At 41.3% G+C, this 24,215-nt stretch overlaps 1 protein-coding gene and 1 pseudogene across 1 annotated transcript in view; one reads left to right on the top strand and one right to left on the bottom strand.

The window, feature by feature from the left end:
- LOC142596475 (ankyrin repeat domain-containing protein 55-like) overlaps positions 1–24,215 on the top strand; it is a 97,391-nt gene that overhangs the window by 48,769 nt on the left and 24,407 nt on the right. The window lies entirely within an intron of this gene.
- Positions 18,496–18,615, bottom strand: LOC142596588 (5S ribosomal RNA; annotated as a pseudogene).

Raw genomic sequence — 24,215 nt, 5'->3', positions numbered from 1 at the left:
CTCCTAAGGAAAGGGATCTATAGAACAGCAAATCTTTGTTCACATCTCTAATAATGAGAGCAGAGATGGCAATTTCAGAATGACAGGTGATTCTACGTTGTACAAATAAAGGCTGGAAACAGTTTTTCAGGGTAAAAAGGAGCTATGCAAAAAGTTCCACTTCCTGAACATCAGGCCAAGTTCCTGAAAGCTTGATAGACCCGGTCTATAGTGCTACTACTTTTTTACTGTGCACTCTTCAGCTATTCACTCACCATACAAACCCAAACTCCATGTGGCTAGCAAGGACTGTTCCAGCACGACTCTTTCTACACTGAACTCTGCAAGGTTCAGCTCACATGTGGAAGACAAGAAAACCTGCAGGGCTTCTTTACAACCTAAATATAATAGGGCCCAGTGAGGCTGAGATATTTGAGATCATTGATGTGGACAGTAGGAGGAGGAATGAACTCAAACTGGATAAACCAAACCTGAGGATGACTGTGGGGAAACATTTCTTGGTGGAATTAGCTAGACTATGAATATATTTGATGTGGAAGTAACTACTATCTTATTTAAAATGTGTTTATAGATTTTTCTTAAGACTGTAGAATAGTATTTGGTTAAATCCTTGTTTGCTCTGGACAGAAGGACAGGTAGTTTTCTATGAACATCCTATGACAAAAAGCTGCAACCAGGCAAATGAATCAGGATGGACCCTGTGCATCCATTCAGTGCTCCATGATCTGCAGAGGGACTCAGTATAGGAGCAGCAGTCTACATGCATGAATGAGGGCAAAATCATATCAATTTTGGGAAATCTTCTAATTGTTACAATGGGAGCTGTCTTTTCATGTCCAAAGGAAGAGCAAGTCATTTTATCTCTGACAGTTTATCTACCTCAGAGAAAAAAAAGCCTGAGTCTGCTTTAAGCTCAGTTGTCTGTGTACCATCTCCCTTTAACAAAACTTTCCAACAATAAAACGATGTAGCTGGCATAAAGGACTTCCACTGAAGCATGTGAAATAAAAGCTTGTAAGGAGACAGTGTCTGACAGGAATACATTGAACAACCCAGATACCATCTAACATTTCTTCACAATAAAAAGATCTACTTATCCCTCTTCATGCCTATGTGTGTGGTTTAAATCTGTCTGCCCCTGTAATTAAAGCTAGCTGACTTGCTGTGAATTAGAACTGCATTTACTGTATGAGCTCCAGGGCTTCCAGGTCTCCAGTGCACTGTGCCTGCAGGACTTACAGGGATCAGAAGCAAAGTAAGCCTGGCTCCAGCCCAGCTGGCAGCACTGTGCAGGCAGCTCTCTCAGAAAGACATTTCCTTTCTGGGTTTGTTTTTTTTTTTTTTTCTGCAGGAGGCCTAGCTAAGGGAAAAAACAACATCTGGTCTTTGATGGACAATGAAGTGTTAATACACCCTTTCTTAAGTCATAACTGTGGGGGCTACATGTAATTTCCTAATCACTGAGTATCCAGGACAGGACAGGATTATCGGTATCAATAATCTAGGGGAACTCAATTTGAAAATTATTTTCTCGGCTGACACACAGTGTTGATTGTCTTGCATGACCATGCCTTTTATTAAAGTCAAAGCTATTTTTTGTGCTTACTGCTACTAAGGCAGTTGGCATATAGATGGGGGTTTTTGTTCTGTTTTCTATGCTCCTGGAAATGAAAGTTGAGTCAATTTACTAGCTGAACCTTAACACTTATACAAAGGGAAGAGCTTGCTGTGTGTAGCAATGAGACTTACCTTACTATCATGCCACTGGTTTCTCGCAGAATAACTACTTTGTCTTGCCCTCCGCTGGGGAGAGCAAAGACAGACTGTACCAAAAAGTACTGCCAGTATTCACAGCATCACAGAATGGTTGGGGTTGGAAGGGACCTCTGGAGATCATCTAGTCCAACCCCCCTGCTAAAGCAGGTTCACCTAGAGCAGGTTGCACAGGATTGCGTCCAGGTGGGTTTTGAATATCTCCAGAGAAGGAGACTCTACAACCTCTCTGGGAAGCCTGTTCCAGTGCTCTGTCACCCTCAAAGTAAAGAAGTTTTTCCTCATATTCAGGTGGAACTTCCTGTGTTTCAGTTTGTGCCCGTTGCCCCTTATCCTGTTGCTGGGCACCACTGAAAAGAGTCTGGCCCCATCCTCCTGACACCCGCCCTTAAGATATTTGTAAGCGTTGATAAGATCCCCTCTCAGTCTCCTCTTCTCCAGGTTAAACAGACCCAGCTCTCTCAGCCTTTCCTCATAAGAGAGATTCTCCAGTCCCCTAATCATCTTCATAGCCCTCTGCTGGACTCTCTCCAGTAGTTCCTTGTCTTTCTTGAACTGGGGAGCCCAGAACTGGACACAGTACTCCAGATGTAGCCTCACCAGGGCAGAGTAGAGGGGGAGGATAACCTCCCTCAACCTGCTGGCCACACTCTTCCTAATGCACCCTAGGGTACCATTGGCCTTCTTGGCTGCAAGGGCACATTGCTGGCTCATGGTTAACTTCTTGTCCACCAAGACTCCCAGGTCCTTCTCCGCAGAGCTGCTTTCCAACAGGTCAATCCCTAATCTGTACTGGTGCATGGGGTTATTCCTCCCTAGGTGCAGGACCCTACATTTGCCTTTGTTGAACTATACTGCAAGAGTCCTTGCCAGCCACAGTGCTGAGCTGGCATCCACAATCTGAAGCATTTTGTATTTATGAGCTTTGCAATCATCGCTTTTTGCAAAATGTACTGCCACCTACTTTCCACAGGGAAAATGGTCTAAGTAGAGAAATTCCAAGTGATATGGGTAAAAGGAGGCCTGTCTCAAATGGTAAGGCAGCTCTTAGCACCCTCTAACCAGCTGGAGCCTCTTTCTATCACCCACTCATCTTTTAGATTACTAACCTGCCAGGTCTAAGGCAATACTTTATTACAGGTTTGTACAGCAGCCCAGTACCTTCTAGTTGCTTGAATAGGTAATGTAAAAAATAGACTATTATTACTCTTATGTTGGCATAAGCAGTATGGTATAGTTCAACAGGAAGCACTTCTTGGCCAGGAAAGAGTAGAGCAAAGCTGATCAAGGTGGCTGTTTCTCGAACTGAAGGACTGGTTTACAGTGGGACATTCATCATAACATTTACAGCTTTTCCACAAAACACACCACAGTGTGGATCACCTACCCGAATGCAAAGGAAAATCAAAGAACAACCTGTAAAAAATGTCAATAAACAAAATGAAATGCAGAACAGTCCTGCATTTTATAATCACAAAATTGCCTCCTTTACATTTCATTCAAAACCAAATGCCGTCATAAATATGCTCTTGGGGATGACAAAGAAAGATGTCTTAAAGAAAGAAAATCTTTTTTCTCTGATGTTATGTGGACCAGATAGGAAGAGCAGAAGAATACTTCCACTTGATGACAGATCTTTTAGACAACAAGGATTCATTTCCAAGCATTCATATCAGCCTTGCAAACATGATTATGCTTTGTACTGTTGTTTTGCTGCCAGATATCCCCATTTATGAAATAAACATATCTCCTGATAGAAAAAACAACCTCCCATCGTCAAAGCTATAAAGGTACATACATAATAAGCCATTAGTTCTCAGCATAAGCATCACAATTAAACCAATATAACTCAAATTGCACTAGTAGAAGCAGCTGGCTTGATTCTCTGATATTTTGGAATTGATATATTTATTTATTTCTGCACAGTGGATGTGATGTGTATAGAAAACATTTGCCAACTTTTACACCCACCTTGTGATCACCTTGGAGAGGTGTTAAAGACTAAATAAAGAGTAAAACATGGGAAAAGGAAACCAAAGTCTGTTTCTATTAGACACAGCTCATCCATAATGGATTCTTCATGCTTTAGCCCAATACACATCAGCTTTACCCACGGGAGCTAATAGAGTGATCCAATGTCTATCAACTGATGTGGGCTTTAGAGCAGAATCTTGTTCCATGCTGAGCTGAAGACTGCACTATAACATGGGGGTTTGTCTGATGAACATCACTTTAGCTCCTTTCACACAGAATCCATTTAGCCAGTAACATAGTTACAGCAGTCTTGACAATTACTTCAGTGCACCTCTTGGAAACTGTTCTACAACTATTTTCCTATAGCTTTATCTTGCACAACCCAGCAATACATAGGTATTTTCAAGTATCAGCTACAAAGCTGCCAAGGCAATTTATATCATTCCATTTCCTCCTATTGCATAAGATGTCCTACTACATCCAGCCTGTGTCTCCCCTCATCTCTGCGTGCTGACAGAGCATATGCTTGCTCTGCAATGAGCTATGTTGCAATGCCATGCTGGATGAGCAGCTGTTTGGTAAGACAACTCAAGACTCCTTACAAGGCTCATCTCAGATTTGGGGATAACAAAAAAGAAAAATTTGAGGCACTGAAACGTCACAGAATAAGATCAACTCAGGGAAAGGACCTGGGGAAAATGCTGATTTGGAGCTTGAGTTTCTACTTTTTAAATAATGTTTGATGTATCATTTATGTAGTGAAATGCATTACATCATCTAACACATTGTCTTTTTTAATAGTACTAGACCAAAGTTAACTTTAATCTTAGCCAGTGAAATGCCACAGTTAGCCAATTAACTTTCATTTTCCAGTATCTTTTCTTCTTGGTAAAAATGAAATTGCCATAAACATAGTTTAATTAGAATCATTATCAGTTTATATCAGTTCTGCTATGTTTTCATCTGCAGCAAAACCCTCTCAAAGCCCATCTTTACTGTTGATAGACTTCCACCAGCCTGATTTTCCAACCAGCAGTTGAACTCCATTTGTGTTCTAGTACTTAGAAAGGCTGAGACCCTATTAGAAAAGTTTGCAAACTAAAGCTCCAGTTCTGAAATCAAATCCATCTAGTTGAACATTTCTACAGATTTAACATCCAAATATTCTTACATGGACCTAGCTACTGGACCGTGCCTGTTTTAAGAGTAATTACTATATTATATGAGAGGAAGTGATAAGGGTACACATGAAGGTTATATTAAATCAGTCACTCTTTTAAACAAATGTAAAGAGAACAAAGCAACAGCTTTTTTCAGTTGGTGGTTTCTTGTTATTACATGTTTCTGAGATTTTCTAAGTAAGTTTTCATTATTCTAGAAGCCAGAGATCTACAGTGCACCGTATTATTATTTTCATATAGTAACAGATTATCTTTTTCTTTCACAGGTAAATATTTTCAACAGATGTCTGTAGACCAACCCAAAATAAAAAATCTTACTCCTGTATGGAACAGCCTAGCTCCCATACCCAACCACTGTGCTCACAAAAGTAAGTACAGGCAAGTCCCAGTTACAGTATCATACTGTGTGCCTCTGTAACTGGCATCTGAGGGCTTGAGGGAGGTTTCATGTTCCTTTTTTATAGCATCATAGAACAGCTGAGGTCGGAAAGCACCTTTGGAGATTGTCTAGTCCAACACCCCCTGCCCATAGCAGGGTCACCTACAGCAGCTTGCTCAGGACCACATCCAGTTAGGTTTTGAATATCTCCAAGGATGAGGACTACAAAACTCTGGGCAACCTGTTCTAGTGTTTGACCACCCTCAGCGTAAAAATGTTTCTTCTTACTTATTTGTGCCCATTGACTCTTTTCCCTTCATAGGATACCACTGGGAAGAGTCTGGCTCCCTCTTCTTTACCTCCCCCAATCAGGCATTTATACATATTGACAAGATCCCCCTGAGCTGCCTTCTCTTCTCAGGGCTGAACAATCTCAGCTCTTACAGCCTCTCCTTTGAGGTTGGACACTCCAATCCCTTAATCATCTCCATCGCCCTTTGCTGGACTTGCTCCAGTATGTCCATGTCTCTCTTGTACTGGGGGCCCCAGAACTGGACACAGCACTCCAGATGTGTCTCACCAGTGCTGAGTAGAGGGGAAGGATCACCTCTCACAATCTGCTGGCAACACTTTTGCCCAGGATGCTGTTGGCTGGCTGCTGCAAAGGCACATTGCTGGCTCATGTTCAGCTTGTTGTCTATCAGGACCCCCAGGTCCCTTTCTGACAAACTGCTTTCCAGACAGTTGACCCCCAGCATGTATTGGTGCAGGGAGTTATTCCTCCCCAGGTGCAGGACTTTGCATTTCCCTTTGTTGAAAATCATAGGTCATCATAAGTCAGTCCATTTCTCTATCAAGTTCCCTCTGAATGGCAGCATTTCCCAGCCACTCCATCAGCCACTCCATCCATCTCCCATCAGCCACTCCTCCCAGTTTTGTATCGCTTGCAAACTTGCAGAAGGTGCGCTCTGCCCCGTCATCCAAGTCACTGATGAAGACATTAAATAGTATTGGCCCCAGTATCAACTCCTGGGGTATTCCACTAGTGACTGGCCCACCTCCAGCTGGATTTTGCTGCTGCTGACAACCCTTTTCTCCAATGAGTTTCATAAAGTTGGCCTAGCAGAAGCAATGTATGTCAATACAGAGGAGAGTTTGGTTCTACATTTGTTTTCCAGAGCAGAGGTGACTGGAATTCTCATAGACATGGGATTTTTTCACTCTCAGTTTCACTCTCGATTGTATATGCCTGTATGACTCTGGTAGTTTTTCATAGAGGGCAGGACATGATGTAACATGGTGACTTACAATGTGTAAAGAGATGGATGACAGCACCCTAACAACTGCATAGCAGAAAAAGGTTGGATGTGTGAGATGAAACCCAGGATAAGGACTGACTCTTCTTCAGACAGCATGAAAAATATCGCAACAGACACTGATTTTTGTGTCTTTTTGCTAGTGAAAATTAGAGGCAAGAGGATTAGATCAAGATCATCGGGTTTCCAAAAACTTTTGTTATTTTCTGAATGTTACATAAGTAAAAAGACGTTCTATCTCTCTGTGTCTTAAGCACAGCAGATAGACTAGCTCTTACATGAGAATGGGAATCATTCACTTCTCTCATTCTAACAGCAACTGTTTTGGGTAGCTTCTGTAACACAGGAGCTAAAATTAAAGGGACTGAGAAAGCAGCAGCCTTTTTTCCTCTGCACTGTCAGCCAGCTCCTCTTTCTCAAGGCAGAAAGAAGCAAGGTCCTAAAGGGCAGGGAAAGCCTCACCCCGCTCCCACATCCCAGGCAAAGTGTCAAGACTTAGTGAGTGTCCCAGGCTGTATCCAGCCAGTGACTGGGATGTTCTTCACATACAAACACCAGCCTTACTCCCAGCAACGTCCTGCCCTCACATTCTTGTGCTCCACTAAGCACAAATGCCCCAATGTATTTTGAATGAGGATTTGCAGTTTACTATTTGCCATCCTGTAGATCAGCCAGGTCCTAAAGCATTCACATTTCGGAGCTAAATTTAAGATTCATTGACTCTTATGATCTGAGCTCCAGAAGCAATTCTGCAGCTATGACAACATTACTAAAAACAAAACAGCAGAGGTAGCTTTATAGGGAACATCAGATTGGGTAGGGGAAATACAGAATCCTGTGCTGCTGCTGCACAGTAAATAAGAGAGGAAGAAGAAAAGTAGAGATATGTGGAATATTGAGGTGGTATTCTCTGCCTGCTCAGAGAAAAGAAAATCATCTAACTGCTTTCAAAACCCCAGCTCTTCTATTTTTAAGCTGTCTACTAATGTTACAATTAAAAAAAAAAATTATATTTCATAATCACTGGTGTTCTTGCAGTAATTCACACAAACAGCCAGGATTTTAGTTCTAGTCTCATGCCAAAAAATGTGTTCTACAAATAAGATACAATTATCACAGTTAATAATCATGGTGTAATTAACTAACAGCACATTTATCCAGGTGCCATTACTGCTTGAACATCAGTTCAAGCCAATAACACAAAAGCAAAGTTATTTGCAAAATAGATTACATTCCTTCTTTGTTAACGCAAATGACACATTTGATCCTAGAGCTTTCCAAATAACTGTTTCAGAGCCAAGATGTCAGTCACCCTCCATCCAGCCCCAAAAATATTACTGTTCTAGACACAGCCTTTATCCAGGCAAATGGCTCCAGCAAAGAAGCTTGAGTATAAATATTTGTGTTTTTCTAATATTTTTGTTACACAAGATGTGTGTTAAAAACATGCAACAAAACCAGTGGGAAAAAACCCCACAAAAACAAACAGAAAGCTAGAAGGATAAAATAAGCACAAATTAGAAAGAAAACTAAAACTAGTCAGAGATTAACAGAAAGAAGAAACATCTCCCAGAAAAGAAAGGGCAATGAAAAAAGGAAAAGATGCTTTAACCTCTAAGCAAAAACATTTAAAAATGCAAATTAGAAAGAGGATAATAGGAACAAAACAGTAGCTTTGGAAAAGAGTACTTGAGTGACTTTAAACCATAGTTTATAAACTCCCACCCTCCAGATGTTCCCAGGGCCAAAGCGGTCCCTCACATGGCTTCCTGAGTAGCCTCGGTACAGCCTGGCATCTCTGTTATTCTGTGTGCTGCTGCTATGCCCCCAGCACACCCTTCCTATCTCATCACGTGACTCTCCCAAGGACCCCTGGACAACAGGCTTATAACTATCACACACCACTCACACAATGCCAGAATCATTTTCCAAATAAATATGGGACTTCTAGAGAACTCTCTGCTGGTCTCACTTCTTCATGTGGCTTAGAAGGTATGAAGCCATAGTGAGCTTGAAGAAAAAAAAGATCTATTTCTGCAGGTCATTAAACACTATTTTCTGGGCATCAATGGTTGTTTTTGCTGTTATTCATCATGATTTGAAGTTTCTCCTTTCCCAAGTTAACAGCAAAGATTTCCACAAAGCACCCTCCTCTCTGCAGAGGGCCGCCATAGTCCACTGCTTGTAAAGGAAGAGAGTCTAAGAGCCATCCCTTCTGCTGGGTAGCACATATTCCTTGGACAATGCCTCCCTGACAGGCTTATTCTTGTCACTGCAGTTTGTAATAGCAGCCACTCAATAGTCACTGCTGAGTGAAAAATGGGTCCCTGAATTAGTAGCTCTTATAGTATCGCTCATTCTTGGGTAGCTGACTCTGCCCTCTGAATATGAATAATTACTGGTGGTTTTGCCGTATATAGCTTCTGAATGTACGGCAACCAGCCTTAAGGGTTCTGTCTCTCAGACCCCAGTGCTGGGTCCAGGCTTGTGTGTTTCAATACAAATACTAATACTTGTCATTAAATGTATTATTTCAAAGCCATCCATGTCCCAGTCCTGAAATCCTTATCAAATATCCTAAACTGAAGATCCTGAGTATAGTATGTAGGACTAGGTGGAAAGTATTGATGTTTGGATGCTGGTTTTTTCCTTCTTTGAAGGAGCATGGGTTTGTGATGGCTACCCAGTCATGGGGGTGAAGTTAAACTAAACTGCTTTTGCCCTACTTAAATCCATCATTAAGGGCTTATCTAGTACATAAAGTGTTTTGGAGATTTTTTACACAGGTGTAAATTTTGAATGCATGAACATATGCCTATACTGCAAAGAGGGAAATGAGTGAGCCTCTCAATATGCATTTGGTTTTCACACCAAAATTTTAATGAACCCAAAAGCATTCTACCATGTCCTACACATTCCTACATTCTGTCCTACACTTCGGTCACAACAACCCCATGCAGCGCTACACGCTTGGGGAAGAGTGGCTGGAAAGCTGCCTGGCCGAAAAGGACCTGGGGGTGCTGGTAGACAGCCGGCTGAACATGAGCCAGCAGTGTGCCCAGGCAGCCAAGAAGGCCAACAACATCCTGGCCTGTATCAGGAATAGTGTGGCCAGCAGGAGCAGGGAGGTGATTGTTCCCCTGTACTCGGCGCTGGTGAGGCCGCACCTGGAATACTGTGTCCAGTTTTGGGCCCCTCAATGCAAGAAGGACATTGAGGTGCTGGAGCATGTCCAGAGAAGGGTAATGAAGCTGGTGAAGGGTCTGGAGCACAGGCCTTATGAGGAGCGGCTGAGGGAACTGGGGTTGTTTAGTCTGAAGAGGAGGCTGAGGGGAGACCTTATCGCTCTCTACAACTACCTGAAAGGAGGTTGTAGTGAGGTGGGTGTTGGTCTCTTCTCCCATGTAGTTAGCGATAGGACAAGAGGAAATGGGCTTAAGCTGTGCCAGGGGAGGTTTAGGTTGGAAATTAGGAAAAATTTCTTCACAGAAAGTGTGGTCAAGCATTGGAACAGGCTGCCCAGAGAGGTGGTGGAGTCCCCATCCCTGGAAGTGTTTAAAAAACGGGTAGATGTGGCACTTCGGGACATGGTTTAGTGTAGTCTACCCTTGATTGGCTTAGAGTAGACTTGGTAGTGTGGGTTAATGGTTGGACTGGATGATCTTAAAGGTCTTTTCCAACCTAAACAATTCTATGATTCTATGATTCTATATGCTGGAAAACAAATGGGTTCATTTACTGTACTTAGCCCCAATTCACACAAATTCAATACAAACTAAAGCAAAGTATTAATGGTACTTTTTTTCTTGGAAAGGAGAACTAAGCCATTTCCTGAACTTCTGAACATGAATGAACCTTGAATATGACCTGTGAATTACACTACATTGCCAGAGGCCAGGCAGCTCTAGTACAACACTGCCTGCTCAAGCCATCGCAACTTGAATTGTACTGAAATTATCCTGAAAAGAAAAAAAAAGTCTACCAAAATTTTAAATCCTCTCTATAAAGATTCTGCTTTGCTCGAAATAGATACCTGGTGAGTCTTAGAGAATTACTGCTCCTGATAAATAAATAATGATGATGAAATGAGTATATGGCATATGGTACAGGGGAATATGGCAAGAACTTCAGCCTCTTTTGCACAATGTGTATATAGTAAAAAAATACATAGATGCAAAGCTCTTCCAGTGTCCACTGAAGACATTAGAGAGGTAACATTTGTTTTCAACAGGGCAAATTTCTGACTTCTTAATTATGTACTAGGTAAATCTACAGACACAGAAGGGCTTGCATGACAAGACTGGTGTGCTGCTGCTTTGCCAAGGCATGGAAGCTGCAAGGTTCTGTTTGAACTTCTTCAGTATATTTTTGACTCTAGCACAGTCTGTCCCCCCAGATACCTGCAGGACTCTTACTCCTCTAGCCAGTTATTCCCCATCTTGCATTTGGACTTTTGGTGGTTATCTGAATTTCTTACCATTTCTCCAATTTATCAAGGTCATTTTGCATTGTAAACGTGTTCTCCAGGAAATAATTACACCTTGAATGCCTTTTTTTTCATCAGGTGTGTGTCCACATTATAGTAATGGATCTACCTTATTTTTTTATGAAAATTTGTGACAAAGTTAATAATCCTTCCTTGTTAAAACTACATAATTTCTCAATTCTGCATCCACTGAGCCAGTATCCCAGTGATTCTTTTTGATGTTGCTTGATGAGCAATGAGAAGGCAGACTTTGTAGGTTCAAAGATTCACTTCTGAGCAACACCAAGTCCAGGCAGGATTTTAGGTATGAAAGTTAGGTTAACTGATCTGAAATTCCTTAAGTCCTCTTTTCTTGTCTTTTTCATTCTACAGCGCTCAAGACACTCTATCCACTATTCTACCTATGAGTTCCTCAAGTGTGTTGAATGTTTAGTTTGTTTGGGGGATTTTTTTAAGATTAAAATTGATTTGTAAGGTCCAGCTTATCACAGATGCATTGACTTTAGTAGTTAGTTCATACCAGTTGATTGTGTCCTGTTATTTCTAATAAAAATGAGTTCATTTATCAGTATATCTTCTATTAAAACAGTCTAAATGTAGATTAACTTCACATGTTTCTTTGGAATGACACAAGATTTTCATAGGATTAAGAGAGAATTGCAACTCTTCTCCATTCCTCATTTCTGTGGAATTTCCCTGAACCCGCACCAGGAAAATTTCTGTCAAAGATTATGAAAAGGGAATAATCAAAGGAGCTTCTGGGAAAAATGCAAACATGAAGACTCAGGTTTTCATTGGAGTTGACTAGGAAATGGAATGATAATGCCAGGCTGAGATGGTCACCTTCTGAGCAGAGTGCTTTATAGCAGGATTCTTCCTGCATGTAAAGAATCAGGACACAAACATGATACCAATCTGAGGACAAGTGGTTGGCTCAGAGAATGGTTTTTAATACCTGACCACTAGGAAGCATTTGTGGTTAGTTTCGAAGGATGAAGCCACCAAAATAGACAGAAAATCCAAATAACCTTCTGGAGGCTGCCATGACTGGTAGGATGAAACTGAAACTAGAAAATCTCAGAGGCAAACATTAATAGCCTCTCATATATTCATCACAACAGATGCAGATGGAAGGAAATTACAGATGGAATGAGAATGCAGCCAAGGAAAAATAAATGTGAAAAATAGCAAGGAAGATTCTGTAGCCAAAACAAGGATGTCATTAACTATAGTAGGGAACTCTTGATATGGCGAGACTGAAAAACCTGAACTGTTTGTATACAAAGAAATTAAATGAAAAGAAGCTGATGCAATTCATAATAAATTCCAAGGCAAATAAAAATAGGTCTACAATTAAGGTTTTGAATTCTCCTTTTAAAAACTCAAGAAATTAGTTGATGGGTTGCCTGAGTGAAGGAGCTTGAGGATTTGAATTTAGAGAAGACACCGAACTGCATTAACTCTAAAGCACAAACACTGTTACACTGCTGAGTGTGAGGTGGAGATTAAGGATGATCTAAAACCACAGTTTCTTACAAGACTGTTAACACACATGAGACATACAACAGCTGTGGCTCTTGTGTTTCAATGTGGGTCTTAATGTGCTACAGGGTATTGGGCTACTTTTGTGGCCTGTGACTTGCAGAGCACATGTGTGGACTTATCTTCATGATTGACTGTGCCTAGAGCAACCCAGTGTCCCAGGTTCTTCCATTTCAACTTTCTAAGACTTTGACCAGAATTTACCCTGGGTAATAGAGCATCCCCCCACAAAAGTTTTGTTAAAACTAATGTATTCCCATGGAACATTTGTTTCAGTCAACCTGTATTTTTTGATGAAAAAATGTCTTGTGGAAATGTCTCCAAACAGACCAAGTGTCCTTCAGAAACTATAGATTCATTGCTTATCAAAAGTAAACCTTTGAACTTAGCAACTCTTATTGATCACCAAACATGAAGCAAATAATTTAACACTGTAATTGTTTTCTTCAGCTGAAGATTAGCCCTGCCAGGCTTTAGGGATTTTTTTATTCATATTTTGATCATATTTTTCAAATGCAGGTTTGAGTACACACAACACAAGACAAACAAGCAACAGTTCAAATAAAGTAGCAAACTCATTTGTAAAAATGTTATGCTTCTCACTTTCTGTGAACTCTTTCTCTCTTTTCCTTTTTCCTCTAGTCCAGCTACCATCTCAGGGTGCTAAGAAGTTTAAGTTCCTGCCTTTAAATTCCCTAAGGACTGGTGCAGTTATTCTCCCACTGTTGTCCCAAATAGGGCTCGTTTACCCAGTGTGCAATAAGCCAATCTTCACACACTGTGACGAGATATTGTTTATTGCATTTTTGCTCAAAGATGGGTGCTAGGTGGTAAGCTCACAAAAGTAGCACACCCACAAAAGTTCCTTCTAACTTTTATACACTACGATCAAACAAACCACACCTATGTAATACATAATAATTTAGCTAGCTAAAAACCTATTTCTTATTGGTTTTTAATTTCCTCGCTTTGATTTAAAGATACAGCTTGATTTTAATTCACTACGCATGCCTAGACAGAGGGGGGGGATATTCTTCTCCACTTTCAATTGAGTCGGTGGTTGTGTTCTCCCTGCTGCTGGAATTACCTTTCTCCTACTTTATTCTCTGCCAAGGCAAATCTTTCTAGTAATAATACTCATTCATGGTTTACTGATCAGAACAGTAATATATCACTCTGTTCTTTGTTTTAAACAATTTGTTAACTATCCACAAAACTATATTTTACCTACTCGGCTAGGGTTGCTTTAGCAACTTATTAACTAAACGAAGAAAAGTTACGGCAGGGCTCTACAATGGACATCTATAGCAGCATCAATTTTTGGATAACACCACCAGCCCCAACCTCCAGATCTCAGAAAAGGGGACATTCTCAGAGTCATTTGCTATATTCTTTCTTGCCTGGTCTATCAGGAGAGCCTCTGAAACCAAGTCGTGTCCTACCTGCTGTCCCAAGCCATAAGAAATCTAACCCTGCAGAAGAGCTTGAGAAATGCCTCACCAAACCAGATGCTGCAAATTAACTCATTACACTGGCCTCAAACACATCAGTTGAAATATATCTAAGAGCTTCTTACAAGATAACTGTACAGTAAAATCTCATTAGTTTGCACTAATGATGCTCTTGTGAACTGGAGTGTAAATGAACAAAAACCAAGAAAGGGTAGCACATCACAAAAGCTGCACTGTGTATTTATATAGGCATTTTCATTAAAGTTTTAATTTATAATGTAATTACTAAATCAGTATTTAATGTGCTGTAAATCTATTTTGTGAATGGAATCCTCATAACAGCCTTTCATAGAAAACACGAACAAAGAGTAAGATTTTCTGTGTGATTTAAAAGTTGGAATTAGAGAAACACGAATTGACAGGGGTTCTCTGTAGTTTGTAAATGCAAAGGTGCTGATTCTGAAGCTGTGTGCCATTGAAAATACCTTTTTAAGATTAAAACGATAAGCTTGAAATAAAAGGCAGTTATAGCAAATGAATTTTTTTGGCTCTTTGTTTTTCACATATTTTCTACGCTGTAAGGTTGTGGGGTTTGTGACTTCAACAAGCCAAAAAAGTGCAATGAAACACTAATCCTTGTGGGACAGACAGGGCTATAGCCCATGCTATTCAAAACTCTTCATCGCACTGACAGATTTGCATCTCTTTTATTTAATACTTCATATTCCTCAGTGACAAAAATGCAGTTGCGTATTGCTATTTTCATAAAACAAGGATGGCACGGTCCTGAGTTATTAGGCATTATTTCATCACTTTGATCACCAAACTGAAGAAGGAAATCTAACTAGACTGCTGTTTAGTCAAGAGCCTTGGCAAGTGCTATAGCCTTTGACTAAACATTTCCAAGACTGTCCTTTCCTAGAGGCTGACAAAGAAGCCAACCTCCGCTTGCTTCAGGATTCTTATCTAAATCTGGCTGCTATTACCCTGGAGGCTTCCCCACTTCTGATTACAGAGGGGCTTGTTAGTACCAACCAAAGCACAATGGGGGAAAGCACACTGTGGGCAGCATGGGGCTGGTGGGAGGGGTAGTCCCCTCTTGTCACCCCTTCTGTATCACCATTGCTAGTAAATCTGTCTTACATTAGTTCTACATCAGCAGCTCATCCAACCAGGACATAGTGTTTCTGTTTATCTCTAAATAAATGTTTTATTAGCTGTACAAACATTTATTTTGCTGTGTCATAGTAAAAGACAAACATAACATGAAAGAAAAGATAATCATGTCGCAGTAGCTGCAGTTTCCAATTTCCTTGCGATAATGACTGTAAATAGAAGGACAGCTGGTGGTTGTCACAGTCCCAGAAAGAAAAAAGCACAGCACAACAGCTGTGTTGTCTCACAAAAGGAGTTTGTTACCCGGTGTGCAACAATCCAATTCACACACTGAGTTATCAATTTTATTTCATTTCTGTGCAGAGATGGGTGCTAGGTGGTAATTCCACAAAGCTAGCACACTGAATGAGACTTTATGCACCTTATTTATACACAGAAATTACAGAGTTAGTCATTATCCTTTTTAGGATGATTGGTTAGTAATTACCATCCTATCTGCTATTGGTCAACTATATTCTAATTAGCCTCGCTTGCTATGTAAATTAGCATGCATGCTCCTTACGGGTGTGCGGAGGCAAATCTTTTTGGTCCCAAATTGAGTCGGTGGTCACGATCCCCCCCTGCCGGAATTACCTTTCCCCCAGTTACTGTTTTTCGGCAATCGTCCAGTTTTTCCTACCTGCTGGGGTAGGATGTTCCCTTTTATCAGTTTCTCAGTACTTCTTCAAGGTCTAGTTGCTCCGGGATGTCTTTGGTTAAAGGATACTGAATGTTTGTTCTTCTGATTAGGGATGATTAAGTGTCCTTTACTTGCCAGCTTACAAAAGCATCTTGGCCTGATACGATGTTAGCTAAGTTTCAGAGTTAGCCTTCAACGGCTGTTCTGATCCAACACAGGGAAGAGGGAACTTTTACACACAAATAAAAGGATATTTTATTTATTTTTAAACATCTAATCCAAATGTCAGGGTATAAAGCTCAAATTCAATAAGTGATGTAAACCTTTAGCTTCTTGCTGAAATCCATGAGAGTAAAAAGCTCATGTGCTTGGGCCTGACAGGCAACCTAGTCCCTGAGGCTGGATGGAAAAAATACTGCATGACAAAAGCATGCTCCGTTAAAGGAAAAATCAATTCTGGCATGCTCTGTCTTTGCACCTGACTGAAAAGTCCTCACTGAAAAGTCCAGAGTCCCTCCTACAGTGAAGATGATTGGTATCTGCTCCATGGGGTCACTGCCTGAGCTGCTCTCTCCAGATCCCCTAAGCTTCTCTGCCCTGGAACTCCACCAGTTGCAACTCCCAAATTCTCTATTCTAACTCCAGCCCTTTTACACCTCTCCCTGTGGCCTCACACAAGAGGCAAATGGTTCATAAGTCACTTCCTAGAAACATTCAAGCTTCAGTGCAGACCTTAAGGCACTACTGAAGTTGAAAAATCAGCAGTACAAAGCAGATGTTCTTGGTGCAGACTGCAGAGAAGAGAAGGAAAAAGTGGTTCATACAGCTCTGGCTGGCAGGAAATAACCTCTATGTTAACCCTAAGTATCAGTGTAGACATTAGGAGAATGAGGTTTGTCTTTGCAGACTGAGAGCCCAAAGTAACCACTCGGGCAGAGATTAATTATCTTTAATTTAACACACTACTTGGAAATGGATACAGTGTGTGGAAGGAAGAGAAGACCAAATGGCACAGCAAGGAAATCCCAGTGAGGTCAAATGTTCATAGAATCATAGAATCGTTCAGGTTGGAAAAGACCTTTAAGATCATCTAGTCCAACCATTAACCTAACATTACCAACTCCACCACTAAACCAATTAAGGGTAGAGTCATAATTTCATGTTTCCTGGCCTGGTGGCTGGATTATTTTTAAAGAAAGTAAAAACTAGGAATCATTAAGATTGGAAAGGACCTCTAAGATCATCATTCCAACTATCAACCCAACACCACCATGCCCACTAAACCATTTCCCAAAGTGCCACAACTACAACGTTTTTGAACACCTCCAGGGATGGTGACTCCACCACCTCTCTGGGCAGCCTGTTCCAATGCTTGACTACCCTTTCCGTGAAGAAATTGTTCCTAATATCCAATCTAAACCTCCCCTGGCACAGCTTGAGGCCATTCCCTCTCATCCTATCGCTAACTACTTGGGAGAAGAGACCAACACCCACCTCACTACAACCTCCTTTCAGGTAGTTGTAGAGAGCGATAAGGTCTCCCCTCAGCCTCCTCTTCTCCAGACTAAGCAATCCCATTTCCCTCAGCTGCTCCTCATAAGACTTGTTCTCGAGACCCTTCACCAGCTTTGTTGCCCTTCTCTGGACACCCTCCAGCACCTCAATGTCCTTCTTGTATTGAGGGGCCCAAAACTGGACACAGTATTCCAGGTGCGGCCTCACCAGTGCTGAGTACAGGGGGATGATCACTTCCCTGCTCCTGCTGGCCACACTAGTCCTGATACAAGCCAGGATGCTGTTGGCCTTCTTGGCTGCCTGGGCACACTGCTGGCTCATGTTCAGCTGGCTGTCCACCTAGACCCCCAGGTCCTTTTCGGCTAGGCAGCTTTCCAGCCACTCTTCCCCAAGCCTGTAGCGTTGCATGGGGTTGTTGTGACCAAAGTGCAGGACCCGGCACTTGGCCTTGTTGAACCTCATACAGTTGGCTTCGGCCCATCGGTCCAGCCTGTCCAGGTCCCCTGCAGGGCCATCCTACCCTCCAGCAGATCGACACTCCCACCCAGTTTGGTGTCATCTGCAAACTTACTGAGGGTGCACTCAATCCCCTCATCCAGACTGTTGATAAAGATATTAAACAAGACTGGCCCCAAAACAGAGCCCTGGGGAACACCGCTCATGACCATTCACCAACTGGATTTAACTCCATTCACCACTACTCTCTGAGCTCGGCCACCCAGCCAGCTTTTATCCAGCGAAGAGTACGCCCATCCAAGCCAGCTTCCTTAGGAGAATGCTATGGGAGACTGTGTCAAAGGCTTTACTAAAGTCCAGGTAGATGACATCCACAGCCTTTCCTTCATCTAGCAGGCGGGTCACCAGGTCATAAAAGGAGATCAGGTTGGTCGAGCAGGACCTGCCTGTCATGAACCCATGCTGGCTGGGCCCGATCCCCTGGTTGACCTGCACTTGCCTGTTGAGCGCTCTCAAGATGAACCGCTCCATAATCTTCCCCGGCACCAAGGTCAGGCTGACAGGCCTGTAGTTCCCCAGATCCTCCTTCCGGCCCTTCTTGTAGATGGGCGTCACATTGGCAAGCATAGCCTACATCACCCGGTATTCCCGGGCGGTCTCCCATCCAAGTACTCAGCGGGCCCAACCCTGCTTAAGCTTCCGAGATTAGACGAGATCGGGTGTTCTTAGGGTGGTATCGCCATAGGCAATGTTTGTAACTCCTGTTGCCACTCTAGCCCTTTCACGTGGGTAAGAAAACCAAGATTTTTGCTATCAACTGGTATGCCTCAAAAGAGGCAGGTCACGTGCTGCAACTCCATTTTTTCCTGAGTAGAAGAGGATCCCCATTGCTATTATTGGCTTTGAGAGGGGAGTGAATGTCTCTTATCTCTTGAGCTACCCTGCCTGTCCAGGGACCAGGAGATTCCTGGGCTGCCTAATATAATCATGTACAAGCTGTGGTGGCACCCATTTTTTTGCCTGCTGTGGTTCCATGCTGGAGACAAGGATACAGGAGCAGTCTGTGTTGGCTTCCCAAAGAGGCTGGAACAAATTTCAAATGTTTCCAATATTATGGCAAGAGAGAAAGGGAGAGACATTCCCCCATGCCTTAGGCTAGACACTTGCATTCCCAGAAAGGAAGTAATCATCTTTCTGGTTTTCCTATTTAGCAGTGCTGTGTTAAGGCAGCATGGGTGGACAAAGCTGAATAATGAACCATTTTTGATGAAAGATAACACTGTCTTTCAAATGAAATTCCTTAAAAAAGCAGAATTTCAGGTGCAATCACTTGAAGCCAGAAACATATATAATCACTGTGTCCTCTCTATACAATCAATTTGCGTGACGGGAGACATCTGCTGGCTGATTTTTTCCTGTCATTTCCCCCTTTTTTTTCTCTTGCTTTTGTAGGAAAGAATGATTTTTTCCCTGGGTATTCAACCTAGTGACATTTTTTATTTGGCAGCCATCTGGATTTATTCAAAAGTCTGAATTCTGCTCAGGAGTATTCCTTTTTTCTGTTTACAGGTGTCCTGGTTTCGGCTGGGATAGAGTTAATTTTCTGCCTAGTAGCAGGCATAGTGCTGTGTTTTGGATTTAGTAGGAGAAGAATGTTGATAACACACTGATGTTTTATCAGGAGGGGGAGTGATAGAACAGCTTGGTGGGCACCTGGTGCCAGCCAAGGTCAACCCACCACAGATGTACCACCTCAGTGTAATGACATACATTTGTTCAGGCATTATTTTTTAGGACTAAAACTGTCAGTCTGTCATTTTTAAACTGATTACCCTATCTTCCTGGGCAGGTCTCCCAGAGTGTGTAGTTTTGTCTGTACAGTGAGTAAGAAAACATTGAATTGAATAAGAATATTTGGTGATGTGGGGTGGTTGGGCGGGTTGTTTTTTTTTTTTTTATGGTAAAGGAGTGTCAGCTGAATGTTGAAATCTAGGAAAACAAAAGCAGCTATCTCAGATGCACCAATTCCATTCTGCTGTGTGCTCTGAAAATGTCACTTCCTTTATAAAAATGGTATTTTACCTTCACTTATTTCAGTGGAGTTCTCAATAGATTATTAAGTAAGATAAATTATTTTTAAATCAGAACTTGCTTCCTGAGGCTTACACTTGCCACCCCAACCCTCTGCAAAGACGAAACGGTAGTGCCTAGTTCGGCACAACAGAGCAGCATAGCAACAAAATGGAAGGAAAGATGACCACATGTTGAGTTCTGAGTCCCATGTGCCCATACAGAGGCACTCTGGAAAGCTGTTGCCAAGGGGGAAGGAAGGAACTGAGGAACAACCACAAGATAACACGTTCCCAAGGTGAAGCTCACTATGTGTTTTGAGCTAAACCAAGAGCTTCAAGGAGGTTTTCACAGTAGTTGTGTAAGCAACTATTGCTACCGGATCCTAAGTGAATAGCAAATAAATCAAAATAAGATATTCATGAGAGGTAGCAGCATGGCCTTTGACTTGATCTGATTATTTTTCAAGAATATATGCAGGGTTATGTTTCCTGTATGCAAAGAAACAAACACCAGAATACAGTTCCAGTTTCTGCATTCAAAAATGGGAACCTGCTTTCCAGGCAGAGCCAGAGGAGCTTATTCCTTCTCTTCCCATTGTCATGCTAACAGTGACTCTCCATTTTCTTGTGGATTCCTGGCCACCTTCTGCTGTGAACATACAGTGATTTTCACACCCCTGGCTCCCTGGCTCTTGTTTTTCAGTAACTCTATAGGGAAGCTTTTCTTAGCCTTAGTGCTTAGTGCTTGTGGTTAAGCCTTTCAGGACATATTCTCTGTCGTTTCAGCTCTTTTACTCCATAAAGCAGCTGGTTTGCCTCTGTCATTTCCTATGAAGGAAAAGGTGAGGTCCATGTTTACAACTGTTCATACTGGCCAACACCAATATAGCTGGCTCAGGCACCACCTCAGGAATGTGTTCTATATGCATGTAAACTGCTTAGCATCATACAGCTGTGCCATATAGTGCCAGGACTGCGCTAACAGTTTTGACTTTCTGGGAATACTTATCCAATTTAAATTAAGATCTTACTGGCAAATACTTTTAATAGTCTCTAGCAAGAGTTTAAGAAAGTCACCAATAAATACGTTTATGATAGAGTGGAATGTCACTGAGCAGTAGGGCACATGACAGTAAGCTGTACTGGGATTTATAAAAGAGAAACCATTTAGGATGTGATTTGTGTGGTTGGCTTAAACAGAAAAAAAAATGCAAATCCATTATGCAAAATATTCTTTCACTTTGCAGTCAGCATAACTGGAAGTACAGCTTGTGGCAGAAGCCAGCATTGCATCAGACTGCATCCGTCCTCTCCCAAGCTGCAGGAAAATCTTTTGCTATTCATTCTTGTTACATTAGACTCTAATTGCACTAAGGCCCATCTGTTATATGTAAGATGTGACTACTTATTTAACTGTGTGCAGTTGATTTACTTATATCAAAGTAGCACCTGGAAATTCCAGTGAAGATTTAAATCTCATTGTGCTTCCTACTGTTCAAATACATTACAATAAATAGACCCTGTAACCCCAAAATTTAGAATTGAAATAAGCAGGCTACATAGAGTAGCAAGAGTAACAGCAGCAGTGAAATGAAACAGTTTGGTCAAGGTGATACAGCAGATGTCTTGGTTGGTTTCTTGATTCAGCTATATATATTGTAAGTAGCTTTCTGAAATTGAAAATATGATGCCCGTTTGTAGTTAATGTCTGAAAATGGTGGTATTCCCGTGTCATTATCCTTTAATATCAGTCGCTCTGGTTATCAAAATGGCTCAGCAGGAAATGAAGCTTACAGAGTAGCAGGGAATGGTTTTCCCTTTTATCTCCTTGCTTCAGATCCTCCAGCTGTAAAAGAAAGATATGTTAATTGGGCCTGACTCTGCCTAATATGGACTGTCTCACATTGTAGAAGGATAAAGGAAGGCTAAGCTATCCATTTATGATATCCATGATCAGAAAGAACATTTGCTGATAGCATGCTGTAAAATTCACCCATTTCTCCATACAACTATGGTATGAAAATCATAAAAGTCATGAACTTCATTCCCCATTGTGTTTTCTTTATGTGAGCTCTGTGAAACAACATTCAGGAATGAAATAAATGGTGCTTTAAATAACACTGATGAAACCATTCAAGTGTGAAAGGCCTGCTTTCTCTTTCTTACACCTCTGGTGGTGGTTTTCCCTGTAGAGCTACTCTCCTGGGGCCTTTTAATTCTCAAATAGACTGAAACCCTTCATATTGTCTTTGCAATGCAATAGGGTCTTCCAAATAAGACTAACGTTCTTGCTATTTGATTTTCATAAGCTTATATTGTCATATTCTCATTTTATTCTGAATGTAGGATTTTATCAGTATTTTACATACATTGCATATGCACTGCCTGTCCTTCCTACTTATGTACCATGCATACAACTTCACCTTTCTCATTGTGAAATGACAGGATGCATCTATTAACACACATACAACCCTTGTGCTGACAAGCCCTTTCTAACAGTTATTGTGTTCCACCCTAGAAGGGGACTGCATTTTAGCAGTGGATAAAAAATAATCATCACATCTGCATAATTCCTTAGGCTTTATCTAAGTATTAGCTTTATTTTTTTTAAATTAATGATTGTCCTGGTTTCAGCTGGGATAGAGTTAATTTTCTTCCTAGCAGCAGGCATAGTGCTGTGTTTTGGATTTAGTAGGAGAAGAATGTTGATAACACGCTGATGTTTTTAGTTGTTGCTGAGTACTGCTTATGCTAGTCAAGGACTTTTCAGCTTCCCATGCTCTGCCAGGTGCACAAGAAAGTGGGAGGGGGCACAGCCAGAATAGTTGATCCAAACTGACCAAAGGGCTATTCCATACCATATGACGTCATGCTCAGTATATAAACTGGGGGGGGGTGGCCAGGGAGCAGCGATCGCTGCTCGGGAACTGTCTGGGTATCGGTCGGTGGGTGGTGAGCAATTGCATTGTGCATCATTTGCTTTGTATATTATTATTACTGTTATTATATTGTTATTATTATCATTACTATTTTACTTTATTTCAATTATTAAACTGTTCTTATCTCACCCCAGGAGTGTTTCTCACTCTTACTCCTCCGATTCTCTCCCCCATCCCATCGGGGTAGGGGGAGTGAGCGAGCAGCTGCGTGGTGCTTAGTTGCTGGCTGGGGCTAAACCACGACAATGATAACAGCCTGTGCTCCTCCAAACATGTCAGCAATGGTATAAACTAAGAAATCAATGTCCTTCCTCATACGCTTTAGTTTCTTGACAACCATGTTCTTTAAACAGTTACATAGCTTCACTCTTTCAAAGGATCTTTTACAGAGTGCTCCTCCTGCAGAGCATCTCTTACCCCTTACCTCATTCCCATTACTATTTTTAGAAGTCAGAGATTTAAATATATTCTCTAAAATGAAAGATTGCTTTTGGTGTAGGTCAGATATAGTAAGGCCAGTTGAAAAATACAGCTGCTTGGATTCTTGCATATGATAGTGTGAAATCGCTGTAGATGCACATCGAGCCAGTCAGAACTAAGCGATTTAGCTTCAGATGTTCCAGTCAATTTAAAAAGAACATTTGTAGAGCTCTGGATGCTGTTGTGTATGGACAGCAAAACATACCAGCAGAGCAGGCCTTTCAGAACCCTTTTTGTCTCATGTCACAAGAGCCTCAAGATACATTTAGTATAAATTCTTGATGTTTTGTTAGTATTATAAAGCATTTTAAGCATTTTTCTAAATACTTTCTTCAGAGTTTTAGAATTTTAAAACTCTTTTTTTTTAGATCTCATCTACAATCCTGAGGTAAAAAGAAATACAGTAGACCCATCTATCTGCATGACAGATCCATTTGCAGCAATATTTACATGAATGTTTGCATTAGAGAAGAGCATTACAAGAAGTAAAGAGAAAATATGATAATCAGCACCCACAAGCTTTGAATGATTTAATGTAGAAAGTGAAAATAGAAAGACAAATATCTTTTTAACCAAATATTTCTCCTACTCTTTAGGACGAACTCTAATTTGTATCTGAACAATATTTCCAATGTAGTTCAAGTATTTATATAAAAAAAACCACAAAAAATATATATTTTATGTTCCCTGGTGCTTTCAGAAAAAAAGTTTCTCTGTCACAGAGTTTGAGGCTTAGGGCCAACTAGAAAGTGTGGCAGCTGCTCAACAACTATTTGAGGTGAACTGCAGACGGAGGTAATTTTATACATGGTAACTCATCCCTCCTTTTTCAAACCAGAAAAACAGGCAAGATGCC

This window comes from Pelecanus crispus, chromosome W, assembly GCF_030463565.1.
Source record: "Pelecanus crispus isolate bPelCri1 chromosome W, bPelCri1.pri, whole genome shotgun sequence".
Taxonomy (NCBI): Eukaryota; Metazoa; Chordata; class Aves; order Pelecaniformes; family Pelecanidae; genus Pelecanus; species Pelecanus crispus.
Note: the sequence above shows the minus strand (reverse complement) of the source record. Positions and strands in the feature narration are given on the sequence as shown.